This window comes from Stenella coeruleoalba (genome assembly GCF_951394435.1).
Source record: "Stenella coeruleoalba genome assembly, chromosome: X".
NCBI lineage: Eukaryota > Metazoa > Chordata > Mammalia > Artiodactyla > Delphinidae > Stenella > Stenella coeruleoalba.
Window position 1 is genome coordinate 68,898,114 of NC_137152.1, and position 16,491 is coordinate 68,914,604.

At 40.8% G+C, this 16,491-nt stretch overlaps 1 protein-coding gene across 5 annotated transcripts in view; it reads left to right on the forward strand.

Annotated features, from left to right (window-relative positions):
• The window catches only part of DACH2 (dachshund family transcription factor 2), a 634,770-nt gene that overhangs the window by 389,113 nt on the left and 229,166 nt on the right, over positions 1–16,491 (forward strand). The window lies entirely within an intron of this gene.

Here is a 16,491-nt window from a genome sequence, read left to right on the forward strand (position 1 = left end):
TCTGAGAGACCATATTTCATAGACTAGCAGGTAGGTTTCTTATCTGGTGGGCTGGTCTATTTGAAGAAATCCTGCACTTGAGGATAGAAGGGCTCTGGAAGGAGGCTACTGCAACTGTTCTTAGCTTCCTGCCTTCTTGAACTAACTAGTTATGGGGACAGCTACTCTTGTCCTAATGTCAGAAATTTGAGGTGTTTTGTCACCCTTAATCTATATCTAATGCATACCCTCTCCTAGACTTATCATGGGATTTGCTGGGTGTGCCATTGCTGGTTTGAAAATCAGACCAATGGGAGGTCAGGGCTGCAAGGCCTTAGAAATTATCTTGAAAGGTCTACTCTATAATACTCTATAAAAATGCTCAAATAAGGTACCCAGGGACGTGTATAACTTACAAGAAGTTGTACATACCATTAGAAGAATTTTCATATCTCAAATTTACATAAATAAGAAATGGCCTATCGGATGGTACCAACAACATAATTAATGATTGTCAGTGATGTTTAAAACCCAGGAACATTTCTAATTTAAAAGGATATCACCAAAGACAAGTATAACTGATGATTACTCAACAAGATAGTAGTTAGCTTTGTGTAAACTGTGAAAAATCCTGATATATATCAATATATATTGAATAGGTATTCCATGAAAATGAGTTTCATTATTCAAAAAGTTTAGAAAATGTAGTCTGCTCTCTGCCTCTTTTGGAAAATCACAGTAAATATTAGCATATTGTAAGCTTTGAAACTACCTGCATTAAAGAAGCCTGGAGCCAATGTACCTGAGTTTAAACCCCAACTTCAAGGTTTATTAGCTATGTGACATTAGATTTGTTTTTCAGTTTCTGTGATTGTTTCCTTATCTGAAAAATGGAAATAGTGTTGGTACTTCCCTCTGAAGGTTTTTGTGAATATTAAATAAATAAATATGTAAAGAACGTACAACAGTGTGCGGCATATAATACGGGCTACATGAACTTTGTTATTTTCAACCCAGTGTTGTCTCAATTGGTCATGGAAATCCCTCATCCCTCACCTCCCCTTTTTTAAAATTTATTTTGTATTTTTTTACAGCTTTATTGGAGTATAATTGCTTTACAATAGTGTGTTAGGTTCTGCTTTATAACACAGTGAATCAGTTATACATATACATATGTTCCAATATCTCTTCCCTCTTGCATCTCCCTCCCTCCCACCCTCCCTATCCCACCCCTCTAGGTGGTCACAAAGCACCGAGCTGATCTCCCTGTGCTTTGCGGCTGCTTCCACTAGCTATCTATTTTAAGTTTGGTAGTGTATATATGTCCATGCCACTCTCTCACTTTGTCTCAGATTATCCTTCCCCCGCCGCATATCCTTAAGTCCATTCTCTAGTAGGTCTGTGTCTTTATTCCTGTCTTATGCCTAGGTTCTTCATGACATTATTTTTTCTTAAATTCCATATATATGTGTTAGCATACGGTATTTGTCTTTCTCTTTCTGACTTACTTCACTCTGTATGACAGATTCTAGGTCCATCCACCTCATTACAAATAGCTCAATTTCATTTCTTTTTATGGATGAGTAACACTCCATTGAATATATGTGCCACATCTTCTTTATCCATTCATCCGACGATGGGCACTTAGGTTGTTTCCATCTCTGGGCTATGGTAAATAGAGCTGCAATGAACATTGTGGTACATGACTCTTTTTGAATTATGGTTTTCTCAGGGTATATGCCCAGTAGTAGGATTGCTGGGTCAAATGGTAGTTCTATTTGTAGATTTTTAAGGAACCTCCATACTGTTCTCCATAGTGGCTGAACCAATTCACATTCCCACCAGCAGTGCAAGAGTGTTCCAGTTTCTCCACACCCTCTCCAGCATTTATTGTTTCTAGATGTTTTGATGATGGCCATTCTGACTGGTGTGAGATGATATTTCATTGTAGTATTGATTTGCATTTCTCAAATGATTAATGATGTTGAGCATTCTTTCATCTGTTTCTTGGCAGTCTGTATATCTTCTTTGGAGAAATGTCTATTTAGGTCTTCCACCCAGTTTTGGATTGGGTTGTTTGTTTTTTTGTTATGAGCTGCAAGAGTTGCTTGTAAATCTTGGAGATTAATCCTTTGTCAGTTGCTTCATCTGCAAATAATTTCTCCCATTCTGAGGGTTGTCTTTTGGTCCTGTTTATGGTTTCCTTTGCTGTGCAAAAGCTTTGAAGTTTCATTAGGTCCCATTTGTTTATTTTTGTTTTTATTTCCATTTCTCTAGGAGGTGGGCCAAAAAGGGTCTTGCTGTGATTTATGTCATAGAGTGATCTGCTTATGTTTTCCTCTAAGAGTTTGATAGTTTCTGGCCTTACATTTAGGTCTTTAATCCATTTAGAGCTTATTTTTGTGTATGGTGTTAGGATGTGATCTAATCTCATAATTTTACATGTACCTGTCCAGTTTTCCCAGCACCAGTTATTGAAGAGGCTGTCCCTTCTCCACTGTACATTTCTGCCTCCTTTATCAAAGTTAAGGTGACCATATGTGCGTGGGTTTATCTCTGGGCTTTCTATGCTGTTCCATTGATCTATATTTCTGTTTTTGTGCCAGTACCATACTGTCTTGATTACTGTAGCTTTGTAGTATAGTCTGATCAGGGAGCCTGATTCTTTTTTTTTTTTTAACATCTTTATTGGGGTATAATTGCTTTACAATGGTGTGTTAGTTTCTGCTTTATAACAAAGTGAATCAGTTATACATATACATATGTTCCCATATCTCTTCCCTCTTGCGTCTCCCTCCCTCCCACCCTCCCTATCCCACCCCTCCAGGCTGTCACAAAGCACCAAGCCAATATCCCTGTGCCATGCACCTGCTTCCCACTAGCTATCTACCTTACTTCGTTTGTTAGTGTGTATATGTCCATGACTCTCTCTCGCCCCATCACAGCTCACCCTTCCCCCTCCCCATAACCTCAAGTCCGTTCTCTAGGAGGTCTGCGTCTTTATTCCTGCCTTACCCCTAGGTTCTTCATGACATTTTTTTTTCTTAAATTCCATATATATGTGTTAGTATACGGTATTTGTCTTTTTCTTTCTGACTTACTTCACTCTGTATGACAGACTCTAGGTCTATCCACCTCATTACAAATAGCTCAATTTCGTTTCTTTTTATGGCTGAGTAATATTCCATTGTATATATGTGCCACATCTTCTTTATCCATTCATCCGATGATGGACACTTAGGTTGTTTTCATCTCCAGGCTATTGTAAATAGAGCTGCAATGAACATTTTGGTACATGACTCTTTTTGAATTTCGGTTTTCTCAGGGTATATGCCCAGTAGTGGGATTGCTGGGTCATATGGTAGTTCTATTTGTAGTTTTTTAAGGAACCTCCATACTGTTCTCCATAGTGGCTGAACCAATTCACATTCCCACCAGCAGTGCAAGAGTGTTCCCTTTTCTCCACATCCTCTCCAGCATTTATTGTTTCTAGATTTTTTGATGATGGCCATTCTGACTGGTGTGAGATGATATCTCATTGTAGTTTTGATTTGCATTTCTCTAATGATTAATGATGTTGAGCATTCTTTCATGTGTTTGTTGGCAGTCTGTATATCTTCTTTGGAGAAATGTCTATTTAGGTCTTCTGCCTATTTTTGGATTGGGTTGTTTGTTTTTTTGTTATTGAGCTGCATGAGCTGCTTGTAAATTTTGGAGATTAATCCTTTGTCGGTTGCTTCATTGGCAAATATTTTCTCCCACTCTGAGGGTTGTCTTTTGGTCTTGTTTATGGTTTCCTTTGCTGTGCAAAAGCTTTGAAGTTTCATTAGGTCCCATTTGTTTATTTTTGTTTTTATTTCCATTACTCTAGGAGGTGGGTCAGAAAGAATCTTGCTGTGATTTATGTCATAGAGTGTTCTGCCTATGTTTTCCTCTAAGAGTTTGATAGTTTCTGGCCTAATAGTTAGGTCTTTAATCAATTTTGAGCTTATTTTTGTGTATGGTGTTAGGGAGTGATCTAATCTCATACTTTTACATGTACCTGTCCAGTTTTCCCAGCACCACTTATTGAAGACGCTGTCCTTTCTCCACTGTACATTCCTGCCACCTTTATCAAAGATAAGGTGTCCATATGTGCATGGGTTTATCTCTGGGCTTTCTATCCTGTTCCATTGATCTATCTTTCTGTTTCTGTGCCAGTACCATACCGTCTTGATAACTGTAGCTTTGTAGTATAGTCTGAAGTCAGGGAGCCTGATTCCTCCAGTTCCTTTTTTTGTTCTCAAGATTGCTTTGGCTATCCGGGGTCTTTTGTGTTTCCATACTAATTGCAAAATTTTTTGTTCTAGTTCTGTGAAAAATGCCAGTGGTAGTTGGATAGGGATTGCATTGAATCTATAGATTGCTTTGGGTAGTAGAGTCATTTTCACAATGTTGATTCTTCCAATCCAAGAACATGGTATATGTCTCCATCTATTTGTATCATCTTTAATTTCTTTCATCAGTGTCTTATAATTTTCTGCATACAGGTCTTTTGTCTCCTTAGGTAGGTTTATTCCTAGATATTTTATTCTTTTTGTTGCAATGGTAAATGGGAGTGTTTTCTTGATTTCATTTTCAGATTTTTCATCATTAGTATATAGGAATGCCAGAGATTTCTGTGCATTAATTTTGTATCCTGCCACTTTACCAAATTCATTGATTAGCTCTAGTAGTTTTCTGGTAGCATCTTTAGGATTCTCTATGTATAGGATCATGTCATCTGCAAACAGTGACAGCTTTACTTCTTCTTTTCCGATTTGTATTCCTTTTATTTCCTTCTTTTCTCTGATTGCTGTGGCTAAAACTTCCAAAACTATGTTGAATAAGAGTGGTGAGAGTGGGCACCCTTGTCTTGTTCCTGATCTTAGTGGAAATGCTTTCAGGTTTTCACCATTGAGGATGATGTTTGCTGTGGGCTTGTCGTATATGGCCTTTATTATGTTGAGGAAAGTTCCCTCTATGCCTACTTTCTGCAGGGTTTTTATCATAAATGGGTGTTGAATTTTGTCAAAAGCTTTCTCTGCATCTATTGAGATGATCATATGGTTTTTCTCCTTCAATTTGTTAATATGGTTTATCACATTGATAGATTTGCGTATATTGAAGACTCCTTGCATTCCTGGAATAAACCCCACTTGATCATGGTGTATGATCCTTTTAATGTGCTGTTGGATTGTGTTTGCTAGTATTTTGTTGAGGATTTTTGCATCTATGTTCATCAGTGATATTGGTCTGTAGTTTTCTTTCTTTGTGACATCCTTGCCTGGTTTTGGTATCAAGGTGATGGTGGCCTCGTAGAAGGAGTTTGGGAGTGTTCCTCCCTCTGCTCTATTTTGGAAGAGTTTGAGAAGGATAGGTGTTAGCTCTTCTCTAAATGTTTGATAGAATTCGCCTGTGAAGCCATCTGGTCCTGGGCTTTTCTTTGTTGGAAGATTTTTAATCACAGTTTCAATTTCAGTGCTTGTGATTGGTCTGTTCATATTTTCTATTTCTTCCTGATTCAGTCTTGGCAGGTTGTGCATTTCTAAGAATTTGTCCATTTCTTCCAGATTGTCCATTTTATTGGCATAGAGTTGCTTGTAGTAATCTCTCATTATCTCTTTTATCTCTGCAGTGTCAGTTGTTACCTCTCCTTTTACATTTCTCATTCTATTGATTTGAGCCTTCTCCCTTTTTTTCTTGATGAGTCTGGCTAGTGGTTTATCTATTTTGTTTATCTTCTCAAAGAACCAGCTTTTAGTTTTATTGATCTTTGCTATTGTTTCCTTCATTTCTTTTTCATTTATTTCTGATCTGATTTTTATGATTTCTTTCCTTCTGCTAGCTTTGGGGTTTTTTTGTTCTTCTTTCTCTAATTGCTTGAGGTGCAAGGTTAGGTTGTTTATTCGAGATGTTTCCTGCTTCTTAAGGTGGGCTTGTATTGCTATAAACTTCCCCCTTAGAACTGCTTTTGCTGCATCCCACAGGTTTTGGGTCATTGTGTCTCCATTGTCATTTGTTTCTAGGTATTTTTTGATTTCCTCTTTGATTTCTTCAGTGATCACTTCATTATTAAGTAGTGTATTGTTTAGCCTCCATGTGTTTGTATTTTTTACACATCTTTTCCTGTAGGTCTGAAGTGGGTCTCTTGTAGACAGCATATATAAGGGTCTTGTTTTTGTATCCATTGAGCTAATCTGTGTCTTTTGGTGGGAGCATTTAGTCCATTTACATTTAAGGTAATTATCGATATGTATGTTCCTATTCCCATTTTCTAAATTGTTTTGGGTTCATTATTATAGGTCTTTTCCTTCTCTTGTGTTTCTTGCCTAGAGAAGATCCTTTAGCATTTGTTGTAAAGCTGGTTTGGTGGTGCTGAACTCTCTCAGCTTTTGCTTGTCTGTAAAGGTTTTAATTTCTCCATCAAATCTGAATGAGATCCTTGCTGGGTAGAGTAGTCTTGGCTGCAGGTTTTTCTCCTTCATCACTTTCAGTATGTCCTGCCACTCCCTTCTGGCTTGTAGGGTTTCTGCTGAAAGTTCAGCTGTTAACCTTATGGGGATTCCCTTATGTGTTATTTGTTGTTTTTCCCTTGCTGCTTTTAATATGCTTTCTTTGTATTTAATTTTTGACAGTTTGATTAATATGTGTCTTGGCGTATTTCTCCTTGTATTTATCCTGTATGGGACTCTCTGTGCTTCCTTGACCTGATTAACTATTTCCTTTCCCATATTAGGGAAGTTTTCAACTATAATCTCTTCAAATATTTTCTCAGTCCCTTTCTTTTTCTCTTCTTCTTCTGGAACGCCTATAATTCGAATGTTGGTGCGTTTAATGTTGTCCCAGAGGTCTCTGAGACTGTCCTCAGTTCTTTTCATTCTTTTTTCTTTATTCTGCTCTGCAGTAGTTATTTCCACTATTTTATCTTCCAGGTCACTTATCCATTCTTCTGCCTCAGTTATTCTGCTATTGATCCCATCTAGAGTATTTTTAATTTCATTTATTGTGTTGTTCATCGTTGCTTGTTTCATCTTTAGTTCTTCTAGGTCCTTGTTAACTAATTCTTGCATTTTGTCCATTCTATTGTCCATTCTATCTCCAAGATTTCGGATCAACCTTACTATCATTATTCTGAATTCTTTTTCAGGTAGACTGCTTATTTCCTCTTCATTTGTTAGGTCTGGTGGGTTTTTATCTTGCTCCTTTATCTGCTATGTGTTTTTCTGTTTTCTCATTTTGCTTATCTTACTGTGTTTGGGGTCTCCTTTTTGCAGGCTGCAGGTTCGTAGTTCCTCCTGTTTTTGATGTCTGTCTCCAGTGGCTAAGGTTGGTTCAGTGGGTTGTGTAGGCTTCCTGGTGGAGGGGACTAGTGCCTGTGTTGTGGTGGATGAGGCTGGATCTTGTCTCTCTAGTGGGCAGGTTCACGTCTGGTGGTGTGTTTTGGGGTGTCTGTGGCCTTATTATGATTTTAGGCAGCCTCTCTGCTAATGGGTGGGGTTGTGTTCCTGTTTTGCTAGTTGTTTGGCACAGGTTGTCCAGCACTGTGGCTTGCTGGTCATTGAGTGAAGCTGGGTGCTGGTGTTAAGATGGAGGTCTCTGGGAGATTTTCGCCGTTTGATATTATGTGGAGCTGGGAGGTCTCTTGTGGACCAGTGTCCTGAAGTTGGCTCTCCTACCTCAGAGGCAGAGCCCTGCCTCCTGGCTGGAGCACCAAGAGCTTTTCATCCACACGGCTCAGAATAAAAGGGAGAAAAAGTAGAGGGAATTAGTAGAAGTATGAGGAAAGAAAGAAGGAAAGGAGGGAAGGAAGGAGGGAAGGAAGTAAGGAAGGAAGGAAGAAAGAAAGAAAGAAGCAAAGAAGGAAGGAAGGCAAGAAGGAACGAAAGGAGGGAGGGAGGGAGGAAGGAAGGAAGGAAGGAGGGAAAGAAGGAAAAACAGAAAGAAAGAAGATACAGTAAAAATAAAATAAAGTATAATAAAGTTATTGAATTAAAAAATTGTTATTTAGGAAAAAAAAAAAGGAACGGATAGAACCTTAGGACAAATGTTGGAAGCAAAGCTATACAGACAAAATCTTACACAGAAGCGTACACATACACCCTCACTAAAAGAGGTAAAGGGGGAAAAATCATAAATCTTGCTGTCAGAGACCACCTCCTCAATTTGGGATGATTCGTTGTCTAAAGGAGGGAAGGAAGGAAGGAAAGAAAGAAAGAAAGGACGAAGGTAAAGTATAATAACGTTCTTAAAATTAAAATTGATTATTAAGAAAAAAGTTTTAAGAAAAAACCATGGACGGATAGAACCCTAGGACAAATGGTGGAACCAAGACTATACAGACAAGATCTCATACAGAAGCATACACATACACATTCACAAAAAGAGGAATAGGGAAAAAAATCATAGATCTTGCTCCCAAAGTCCACCTCCTTAATTTGGGATGATTGGCTGTCTATTCATGTATTCCACAGATGCAGGGTACATCAGGTTGATTGTGGAGCTTTAATCCGCTGCTTCTGAGGCTGCTGGGAGAGATTTCCCTTTCTCTTCTTTGTTCTCACAGCTCACAGGGGCTCAGCTTTGGATTTGGCCCTGCCTCTGCGTGTAGGTCGCTGGAGGGCGTCTGTTTTTTGCTCAGACAGGACGGGGTTAAAGGAGCCGCTGATTCGGGGGTTCTGGCGTACTGAGGCCGGCGGGGAGGGAGGGGCACGGAATGCGGGGCGGGCCTGCGGCGGCAAAGTCCGGCGTGACCCTGCACCAGCCCGAGGCCCGCCGTGCGCTCTCCTGGGGAAGTCGTCCCCGGATCCCGGGAACCCGGCAGTGGCGGGCTGCACAGGCTCTGCGGAAGAGGGGCGTGGAGAGCGACCTGCGCTCGCACACAGGCCCCTTGATGGCGGCAGCAGCAGCCCCAACGTCTCCCGCCCGCCTCTGGGATCCGCGCCTCCAGCCGCGGCTCGCGCCCGTCTCTGGAGTCCGCGCCCTCAGCCGCGGCTCGCGCCCGTCTCTGGGGTCCGCGCTTTCAGCCGCGGCTCGCGCCCATCTCTGGGGTCCGCGCTTTCAGCCGCGGCTCGCGCCCGTCTCTGGATTCCGCGCTTTCAGCCGCGGCTCGCGCCCGTCTCTGGGGTTCACGCTTTCAGCCGCAGCTCGCGCCCGTCTCTGGGGTTCGCGCTTTTAGCCGCGGCTCGCGCCCGTCTCTGGAGTTTCTTTAAGCAGCGTGCTTAAACCCCTCTCCTCACGCACCAGGAAACAAAGAGGGAAGAAAAAGTCTCTTGCCTCTTCGGCAGGTGCAGACTTTTCCCCGGACTCCCTCCCGGCTAGCTGTGGTGCACTAACCCCTTCAGGCTATGTTCAAGCCGCCAACCCCAGTCCTCTCCCTGTACTCCGTCCGAAACCGAAACCCGAGCCTCAGAGCCTCAGCTCGCAGCCCCGCCCGCCCCGGCGGGTGAGCAGACAAGCCTCTCGGGCTGGTGAGTGCCGGTCGGCACCGATCCTCTGTGCGGGAATCTCCCCGCTTTGCCCTCCGCACCCGTTGCTGTGCACTCCTCCGCGGCTTCGAAGCTCCCTCCTCCGCCTCCCGCAGACTCCGCCCGCGAAGGGGCTTCCTAGTGTGTGGAAACTTTTCCTCCTTCACAGCTCCCTCCCACTGGTGCAGGTGCCGTCCCTATCCTTTTGTCTCTGTTTGTTCTTTTTTTTCTTTTGCCCTACCCAGGTACGTGGGGAGTTTCTTGCCTTTTGGGAGGTCTGAGGTCTTCTGCCAGCCTTCAGTAGGTGTTCTGTAGGAGTTGTTCCACGTGTAGATGTATTTCTGGTGTATCTGTGGGGAGGAAGGTGATCTCCGCGTCTTACTCTTCCGCCATCTTCCTGCTCTCCCGCCTGATTCTTCCAGCTACGTTTTTCGTTCTCAAGATTGCTTTGGCTATTCTGGGTCTTTCGTATTTCCATAAAAATTATGAAATTTTTTGTTCTAGTTCTGTGAAAAATGCCGGTGGTAGTTTGATAGGGATTGCATTGAACCTGTAGATTGCTTTGGGTAGTATAGTCATTTTCACAGTGTTGATTCTTCCAATCCAAGAACATGGTATATCTCTCCATCTATTTGTACCATCTTTAATTTCTTTCATCAGTGTCTTACAATTTTCTGCATAGCGGTCTTTTGTCTCCTTAGGTAAGTTTATTCTGAGATATTTGTTTCTTTTTGTTGCAATGGTAAATGGGAGTGTTTTCCTAATTTCATTTTCAGATTTTTCATCATTAGTGTATAGGAATGCCAGAGACTTCTGAGCATTAATTTTGTATCCTGCTATTTTACCAAATTCATTGATTAGCTCTAGTAGTTTTCTGGTAGCATCTTTAGGATTCTCTATGTATAGTATCATGTCATCTGCAAACAGTGACAGCTTTACTTCTTCTTTTCTGATTTGGATTCCTTTTATCTCCTTTTCTTCTCTGATTGCTGTGGCTAAAACTTCCAAGTCTATGTAGAATAAGAGTGGTGAGAGTGGGCAACCTTGTCTTGTTCCTGACCTTAGTGGAAATGCTTTCAGTTTTTCACTGTTGAGTACTATGTTGGCTCTGGCTTTGTGATATATGGCCTTTATTGTATTGACGTAAGTTCCCTCTATGCCTGCTTTCTGGAGGGTTTTTATCATAAATGGGTGTTGAATTTTGTCGAAAGTTTTCTCTGCATCTATTGAGATGACCATATGGTTTTTTCTCCTTCAAGTTGTTAATATGGTGTATCAAATTGATTGATTTGCATATATTGAAGAGTCCTTGAACTACTGGAACAAACCCCACTTGATCATGTTGTATGATCCTTTTAATGTGCTGTTGGATTCTGTTTGCTAGTATTTTGTTGAGGATTTTTCATCTATGTTCATCCGTCATATTGGCCTGTAGTTTGTGACATCCTTGTCTGGTTTCGGTATCAGGGTGATGGTGACCTCGTAGAATGAGTTTGGGAGTGTCCCTCCTTCTGCTATATTTTGGAAGAGTTTGAGAAGGATAGGTGTTAGCTCTACTCTAAATGTTTGATATAATTCGCCTGTGAAGCCATCTGGTCCTGGGCTTTTGCTTGTTGGAAGATTTTTAATCACAGTTTCAATTTCACTGCTTGTGATTTGTCTACTCATATTTTCTATTTCTTCCTGATTCAGTCTTGGCAGGTTGTGCATTTCCAAGAATATTTCCATTTCTTCTAGGTTGTCCATTTTATTGGCATAGAGTTGATTTTAGTAATCTCTCATGATCTTTTGTATTTCTGCAGTGTCAGTTGTTACTTCTCCTTTTTCATTTCTATTGATTTGTCTTCTCCCTTTTTTTCTTGATGAGTGTGGCTAACGGTTTATCAATTTTCTTTATCTTCTGAAAGAACCAGCTTTTAGTTTTATTGGTCTTTGCTATCGTTTCCTTCATTTCTTTTTCATTTATTTCTGATCTGACCTTTATGCTTTCTTTCCTTCTTCTAACTTTGGGGGTTCTTGTTCTTCTTTCTCTAATTGCTTTAGGTGCAAGGTTAGGTTTTTTATTCGAGATGTTTCCTGTTTCATGAGGTAGGATTGTATTGCTATAAACGTCCCTCTTAGAACTGCTTTTGCTGCATCCCATAGGTTTTGGGTCGTTGTGTCTCCATTGTCCTTTGTTTCTAGGTATTTTTTGATTTCCTCTTTGATTTCTTCAGTGATCACTTCGTTATTAAGTAGTGTATGGTTTAGCCTCCATATGTTTGTATTTTTACAGATCTTTTCCTGGAATTGATATCTAGCCTCATAGCATTGTGGTCAGAAAAGATACTTGATACAAGTTCAATTTTCTTAAATTTACCAAGGGTTGATTTGTGACCCAAGATATGATCTATCCTGGAGAATGTTCCATAAGCACTTGAGAAAAATGTGTATTCTGTTGTTTTTGGATGGAATGTCCTATAAATATCAATTAAGTCCATCTTGTTTAATGTATCATTTATAGCTTGTGTTTCCTTGTTTATTTTCATTTTGGATGATCTGTCCATTGGTGAAAGTGGGGTGTAAAAGTCCCCTATTATGAATGTATTACTGTTGATTTCCCCTTTTATGGCTGTTAGTATTTGCCTTATGTATTCAGGTGGTCCTATGTTAGGTGCATAAATATTTACAATTGTTATATCGTCTTCTTGGATCGATCCCTTGATCATTACGTAGTGTCCTTCTTTGTCAATTCTAATAGTTTTTATTTTAAAGTCTATTTTGTCTGATATGAGAATTACTATGCCAGCTTTCTTTTGGTTTCCATTTGCATGGAATATCTTTTTCCATCCCCTCACTTTCTGTCTGTATGTGTCTCTAGGTCTGAAGTGGGTCTCTTGTAGACAGCATATATATGGTTCTTGTTTTTATATCCATTCAGCCAGTCTGTATGGGACTCTCTGTGCTTCCTGGACTTGATTAACTATTTCCTTTCCCATAATAAGGAAGTTTTCAACTATAATCTCATCATATATTTTCTCAGTCCCTTTCTTTTTCTCTTCTTCTTCTGGAACCCCTATAATTCTAATGTTGGTGCGTTTAATGTTGTCCCAGAAGTCTCTGAGACTGTCCTCAGTTCTTTTCATTCTTTTTCCTTTATTCTGCTCTGCAGTAGTTATTTCCACTATTTTATCTTCCAGGTCACTTATCCGTTCTTCTGCCTCAGTTATTCTGGTATTGATCCCTTCTAGAGTGTTTTTATTTTCATTTATTTTGTTGTTCATCGTTGCTTGTTTCATCTTTAGTTCTTCTAGGTCCTTGTTAAATGTTTCTTGCATTTTCTCTATTCTATTTCCATGAATTTGGATCATCTTTATTATCATTATTCTGAATTCTTTTTCAGGTAGACTGCCTATTTCCTCTTCATTTGTTAGGTCTGGTGGGTTTTTATCTTGCTCCTTCATCTGCTGTGTGTTTTACTATCTTCTCATTTTGCTTATCTTACTTGTTTGGGGTCTCCTTTTTGCAGCCTGCAGTTTCATAGTTCCCGGTTTTTTTGGTGTCCATCCCCAGGGGCTAAAGTTGTTTCAGTGGATTGTGTAGGCTTCCTGGTGGAGGGGACTAGTGCCTGTGTTCTGGTGGATGAGGCTGGATCTTTTCTTTCTGGTGGGTACGTCCACGTCTGGTAGTGTGTTTTGGGGTATCTGTGGACTTATCATGATTTTAGGCAGCCTCTCTGCTAATGGGTGTGGTTGTGTTCCTGTCTTGCTAGTTGTTTGGCATAGGGTGTCCAGCACTGTAGCTTGCTGGTCGTTGAGTGAAGCTGGGTGCTGGTGTTAAGATGGAGGTCTCTGGGAGATTTTCGCCGTTTGATATTACGTGGAGCTGGGAGGTCTCTTGTGGACCAATGTCCTGAAGATAGCTCTCCCACCTCAGAGGCACAGCACTGACTCCTGTCTGCAGCACCAAGTGCCTTCCATTCTCATGGCTCAGAATAAATGGGAGAAAAAGGAGAAAGAAAGAAAAAGGATAAAATAAAATAAAATAAGGTAAAATAAAATAAAGTTATTAAAAGAAAAAAGTAATTTTTAAGAATTTTTTTTTTAAAAAAACTTAACAAACAAACAAAACAACACCAAAAAACGGATGGATAGAATCCTAGGACAAATGGTGAAAGCAAAGGTATACAGAGAAAATGTCACACAGAAGCTTACACATGCACACTCACAAAAAGAGGAAAAGAGGAAAAAATAATAAATAGTGCTCTCAAAGTCCACCTCCTCAATTTGGGATGATTCGTTGTCTATTTAGGTATTCAACAGATGCAGGGTACATCAAGTTAATTGTGGAGATTTAATCCGCTGCTCCTGAGGCTGCTGGGAGAGATTTCCCTTTCTCTTCTTAGTTCTCACAGGTCCCAGGGGCTCAGCTTTGGATTTGGCCCTGCCTCTGCGTGTAGGTCACCGGAGGGCGTCTATTCTTTGCTCAGACAGGACGGGGTTAAAGGAGCCGCTGATTCGTGGTCTCTGGCTCACTCAGGCTGGGTGGAGGGAAGGGTACGGAGTGTGGGGTGAGCCTGTGGCAGCAGAGGCCGGCGTGACGTTGCACCCGCCTGAGGCGCACCATGCGTTCTCCCAGGGAAGTTGTCCCTGGATCCCGGGTCCCTGGCAGTGGCGGGCTGCACAGGCTCCCCAGAAGGGAGATGTGGAGGGTGACCTTTGCTCGCACACAGGTTTCTTGTTGGTGGCAGCAGCAGCCTTAGCATCTCATACCCATCTCTGTTGTCCTCACTGTTAGCCATGGCTCGCGCCCGTCTCTGGAGCTCCTTTAAGCTGTGCTCTAAATCCTCTCTCCACGCTCACCAGGAAACAAAGAGGGAAGAAAATGTCTCTTGCCTCTTTGGCAGTTCCAGACTTTTTCCCGGACTCCGTCCCGGCTAGCCGTGGTGCAATAACCCATTCAGGCTGTGTTCAGGCCGCCAGTTCTCTCCCTGCACTCCAACTGAAGCCCGAGCCTCAGCTCCCAGCCTCCGCCCCCCGTCCCGGCGGGTGAGCAGACAAGCCTTTCAGGCTGGTGAGTGCAGGTTGGCACCGATCCTCTGTGCGGGAATCTCTCCACTTTTCCCTCTGCACCTGTGGCTGCGCTCTCTTCCGCGGCTCCAAAGGTCCCCCCGTCTGCCACCCACAGTCTCTGCCCATGAAGGGGCTTCTAGTGTGTGGAAACCTTTCCTCCTTCACGGCTCTCTCCCACTGGTGCTGTTCCCGTCCCTATTCTTTTGTCTCTGTTTATTTTGCCCTACCCAGGTACGTGGGGAGTTTCTTGCCTTTTGGGAGGTCTGAGGTCTTCTGCCAGCTTTTAGTAGGTGTTCTGTAGGAGTTGTTCCATGTGTAGATGTATTTCTGATGTATCTTTGGGGAGGAAGGTGATCTCCGTGTCTTACTCTTCTGCCATCTTCCCCCCTCCCCTTTTTTTAAAAACAATTCTCTTTTAACATTTTATGAAACAAGCAGGCAAATGGAAAATAATTTGGAAGATGTTGGTATAGGTTCAATAGGATGTTTCTTTCTTGCTTTTAATCTTTTAACATTAGATATAATTGGAACATTTGAAGAGATTATTAGACTTTCAAAGACATTTAAAATGCCTTTTATGCATTTTCAGAAGCGTCTACAGGAAAATAAACAGTTGCTTGGCAACCTGGAATTTTGTTCTAAACTGCTTTTCTTTTTTGGAGGGATATTATTAATGCAACACTTCGTTAATTTAATTAAATGCTATTTTTAAAATATAAAACCATGTTGCAGTGAACTGACCCACCATTTCATTTAATTGTAAACCTCAAGATTTGATTACTCATAGTTCTCCTTTAGTTAATTTACTTATTCACAGTTTTGACAGAAAAGCTTTCAAACTAATATGAAGAGATAGGCACAGTATAACCAATTAGGAAACTATAAAATTGCCTTAATTTTTGTTCAATCACTGCTGCAAATCCAAATTCACATTTTTCCCCTTGTAAATTTTTCTACGCAGCATGGATTTTTTTCCCCACTGCACTTCTAGGTTAAGGACTATAGATCACATAAATTTATAAGTCTAATGCTTGTTTACTAGTGAGAAAGGAGTCCAAGAAAAATTTTGCTTTAGAGCATGCATGGATAACATCTATACAAAACCAGAAGTATGACAAAACTATATAGTACAAAGTAAATCTAGTCAGAATTATTGCTTCATAAAGGACTGTAAAGACCACTTAGTCCAACCCTTTCATTTTTCATATTGAGTAATCTGAATCCTTGAGAAGTTATATGACATGATTTTTCCCTTGTTCTGGTCAGTGACTTATAATGCCTCTCTTCAAACCCATTTAGAGAGTTTTAAAGAAATTAAAATCAAGATTAAGAAGGTGGGATTTAGTGGACAAAGCACTAAGGGTACATGTCAGGAGACACGAGTTCTCATCCTAGCTCTACTGTCTGTGTTGTATTAAGTCCCTCACTTTTCCTCTCTAGGATTCAGTTTTTCATTTGTAAAATGGAAGGGTTGGTTTAGATATTCATTAAAGTTCTTGTGACTCTTAAGAACTATTTTCACCACTCTAAGTCTGAGTAATATTCCATTGTATATATGTACCACATCTTCTTTATCCATTCATCTGTTGGTGGACATTTAGGTTGCTTCCATGTTCTGGGTATTGTAAATAGTGCTGCAGTGAACATTGGGGTGTGTGTGTCTTTTTGAATTATGGTTTTCTCAGGGTATATCCCAGTAATGGGATTGCTGGGTCATATGGTAGTTCTATTTTTACTTTTTTAAGGAACATCCACTCTTTTGCAGCAACCAATACATGCCTTCTTTTCTTTGATTTGCATTTGCAGGGGAGAATGATTTCACTGAATTCTAAAATACTGTTTTAAATCTGCCAGAGTTTTTTTTCTTTTTCTTTTTGGCCCGTGGTACCAGTGCACCAGTAGATGGTTAGGGATTTCGATACTATTTAAAAATAATTTAGTTGAATTCACTATACATTTTGAAGGGCATTGGTGGA